This window comes from Rhinopithecus bieti, unplaced genomic scaffold (assembly GCF_001698545.2).
Source record: "Rhinopithecus bieti isolate Rb0 unplaced genomic scaffold, ASM169854v2 scaffold_17181, whole genome shotgun sequence".
NCBI classification, from domain to species: Eukaryota; Metazoa; Chordata; class Mammalia; order Primates; family Cercopithecidae; genus Rhinopithecus; species Rhinopithecus bieti.
In genome coordinates, this window is record NW_016808676.1 from 81,482 (window position 1) to 85,477 (window position 3,996).

Genomic DNA, 3,996 nt, shown 5'->3' on the forward strand with positions numbered 1-3,996 from the left:
AAAGTTAAATATGACTTAAGAATGCTAGTTTTAAAGTGAAAAGTAATACATACACATAGAAATTTCAAAAGATATAGAATGAAAAATGAGTCTTGTTCTTGAAACACAATTGCTTATTTCTGATTTCTTGTGTATAGTATAGAAAACAAAATATTCTAGAAAGGCTATAACAAATGCTGGTGAGGATATGGAGAAAAGGGAACTCTCATACACTGTTGGTGGGAATGTAAATTAGTACAGCCACTATGGAGAACACTTTGGAGGTTCCTCAAAAAAACTAAAAATTGAGCAACCATATGATCCAGCAATCCAACTGCTGGGTATCCACCCAAAAGAAAGGACATCCGTACATCGAAGAGCTATCTGCATTCCCATGTTTGTGGCAGCACTGTTCGCCATAGGTAAGATTTGGAAGCAACCTCAGTGTCCATCAACAGATAAATGGATAAAGAAAATGTGATACATATACACAATAGAGTACTAGTCAGCCACAAAACAGAATAAGATTCTGTCATTTGCAACAACATGGATAGAACTGAAGGTCATTATGTTAAGTGAAATAAGCCAGACACAGAAAGACAAACATCACACATTCTCACTTATTTGTGGGATCTAAAAATCAAAACAATTGAACTCATGCACATAGAGAGTAGAAGGATGGTTACCAGAGGCTGGGAAGGGTAGCGGAGGGCTGGTAGGGGAGGTAGGGATGGTTAATGGGTACAAAAAATAGTTAGAAAGAATGAATAAGACAAAGTATTTAATAGCACAACAGGGGTACTATAGTGAACAATAACTTAATTTTACATTTCAGTATAACTAAAAGAGTATAATTGAATTGTTTGTAACACAAAAGATAAATGCTTGAGGGGATGGATACCCCATTTTTCATGATGTAATTATTATGCATTGTATGCATGTATCAAAATATCTTATGTACCCCATAAATATATACACCTAGTATACCCTCAAAAATTAAAATACAAAATTTTAAAAGGAAATATTCTATTACAAAGGCATGTGTATACATATATTGCTTAAAATACAAACTGGAAAATGAGTTCTTGCTAAACAAGGTATGTTAGAGATCTTTTCTTTTCTTTCTTTCTTTTTATTTTTTTTTGAGTGGAGTCCCGCTCTGTCGCCCTGGCTGGAGTGCAGTGGCATGATCTCGGCTCACTGTGACCTCCACCTCCCGGGTTCAAGGGATTCTCATGCCTCAGCCTCTGAGTAGCTGGGATTACAGGTGCCCACCACCACGCCTGGCTAATTTTTGTATTTTCAGTAGAGACAGGGTTTCACCACATTGGCCAGTCTGGTCTCAAACTCCTGACCTCAAGTGATCCACCTGCCTCGGCCTCCCAAAGTGCTAGGATTACAGGCGTGAGCCACTGCACACAGCCTACATAGGATTTTAAGTATGCATACATTCTCATTTATTTGGCCAGTATCTTATTTATGGATATAATTTTTTCTAGTCATGTATTTTCTCAAGCAGTGCCGCAACAAATATCTTTTCACATAAGTCTTTGTGTACAAGTGCAAATATATAGCTTGGATAAATTTATAAAAATACAATTGTTGGGTCAAAGGGTATGAATATTTGTATTTGAGAGATACTGGGAAATTGCCCTCTAAATATGCTTACAATCTCATCAGTAGTGTTTGAGAGTGCTTGTTTCTTCACAACTTTGCCCACACTGTGTATTACTGTTTTGACCTTTGGTATTTGGAGAGAGAAAACTTGTTTCATTACGTTTTTAAAAATTATAAGTACTATTGAGAAATAATACTTCTTAAAAATGATAGATTAGTAATGTAACAGATTTCTCTAAAGTCATTTCTGACTTTGGCTCTCTTTTGGGCAAAGGATCCCAGATAATGTACTGTTCTAGAAAGAAAATTTAATTCTGTTGCTAGGGTTCTTACAAAATGTGTAACCATAAACTATTTTAATAAGAGACGGTTTCGTAGATAGGTTTCATTTTTCGAAAAAGAGGAAGAAACACCATTCTGTGGCTTGATGTGGCTTTGTCAGTTACTGCCTCCCCACCTCCCGGGACTTCCCACTGCCTCTTTAGCACAAATCAGACTTAAGCAAAACAACTCTTTTCCATGGGATCAGTTATAAAAGAATGGCTTTGCAGTGAGCAGTTCAGTCTACTGGTCTCATCAGTGAAAGGCTTGTGAAAATTTCTGGAAAGAGCACTGGCTGGCTTGTTCATCTCTCTGTTTGGTCAATTGCTGTGTTTCTGCCGGATCAGATGAGCAGATTGGTTAGTGAAGGTAAGAAAAAGAAAGCAAAGGACCCTAGAACTCTGCTATTATTTTTTGTCATCTGTCTTCTCACACTTTCTTAGCCCTTTATCACCAGAGCACAGATCCATTCTTATGACATCAAAATGCTTCTCTAGCTTACCATATCAGAGGCAAGTGGGAGTTTAAACAAGCATTCAGTGGAGTTGAAAAATAAAGAGAAATTAAGCCCAATACTTCCTTTTCTTACCTCCTCGTGTCCACATTCTAAGCATTTCTAAAATACATATATTTTTACCTACAATTTTTGACTGATCTGATCAAATATTTATTGTATTATTTTTGCAGTCCTCTTTCACTAATTGCTACACTGGTTTAGCTTCTGCATTTTTAAAAGAAGGCCTAAAAACCTAAGCAAGGTTTTGCAGGGACAACACAGCTCTTGAATTCAGTTACGGTGATGCAGTTTTAGAGACGAACACAATCACAATCCTTTCCAGTTGGATTTGACTCTCAATTATTCAGTTCAGCAAGCTTGTGATAGTGTTTTTCTGTGTGGCAGGATGTATTCAAAATGAATGCGATCTATAGTGAGGATGCTTTTCGACTTTCATCTGGGTGATTTGGGGAAAGCTTCCCTCTTGGTATTAAAGATAGCGCATGTATAAGTGGATTTTTGTTTGAATTATCTTTAGATTCGCTCGAACATTCTTTGTCTTGTGCATATGAATCTGTGCTTAAATATAGACCTGGTTTGGAAAGAATATTTATATTCATACTTTTATAACATTTCTTGCGTAGGTCAGTGTGAGAAGATTGTTTCTGAGCTTGAGAAGCTTCTGGAGGATTGAAGAGTATTTGAAGTCTGTGTCAAACATTCATATCGTAAGTGGAATTTTGGAGATATTCAAAGGTAGTATACTAATTCTGTTATCTCAGAGCAAAGTGATGTTTGAAGTATTTATATCAAGGCACTGAGACATTTCCCATCACATATGTAATGATTATTTTAGATACATAAGATATTGTCCCTCTAGGCTCTTAATAAACATTATACAATGTAAATATGCCTTCATTAACTAAATATGGTTATTTCCCCTCCCAATTTTTGTTTAAAAACGTTTCAAATCTATATAAAAATTGAAAGAATAGTACAATGAACACCCATATTTTCATCATGTATATTAATCAGTGGTATCCTTTTGTCACATTTACTTTCTCTCTCGCTTTGTCTTTCTGTCTCTGCTTGTCCTTTTATGTATATATATATAAATATAAATATAAATACACACATACACACACACATATGCACAGTTTTTTCCCTGAATGGTTTGAAAGTATGTTGCTGACTTTAGGACACATGTCACCCCTAAATTCTTGAGCATGTATCTCCTAAAAATAAGAGCAGTCTTCCATAACACAATTACAACACCACGGAAACATAACATCAACACAATACTATTATCTAAGATGTGCTACACATTCAAATTTTCCCAATTATCCACATGTCCTTTAGAACCTTTTTATTTTTTAAATCTAGGATCCAATCAAGAATCTTGCATTGCATTTGTAGTTGACATGCCTACAGTTAAGTAAATGTTAGTGATAATTGGCATAATTAACATGATTAACAATGATTAACAATTATAATACCAAGGAAATTTGTATCAATACAATACTATTATGATAGGTTTTCTTGTTTTTGTAGTCCTCTCATTTTGTTTTTTTTTTTGTTTTTTT

At 35.1% G+C, this 3,996-nt stretch overlaps 1 protein-coding gene across 2 annotated transcripts in view; it reads left to right on the forward strand.

Moving 5' to 3' along the window:
• Positions 1-2,010: 2,010 nt before the first annotated feature.
• The window catches only part of TASL (TLR adaptor interacting with endolysosomal SLC15A4), a 19,769-nt gene continuing 17,783 nt past the window's right edge, over positions 2,011-3,996 (forward strand). Inside the window, exons 1-2 of one of the 2 annotated variants that reach the window (XM_017886951.1) lie at positions 2,011-2,286; positions 3,058-3,169. The gene's annotated coding sequence lies outside the window, so the exon portion shown is untranslated. The remainder of the gene's footprint in view (positions 2,287-3,057; positions 3,170-3,996) is intronic. The other variant, XM_017886952.1, reaches the window with a different exon arrangement.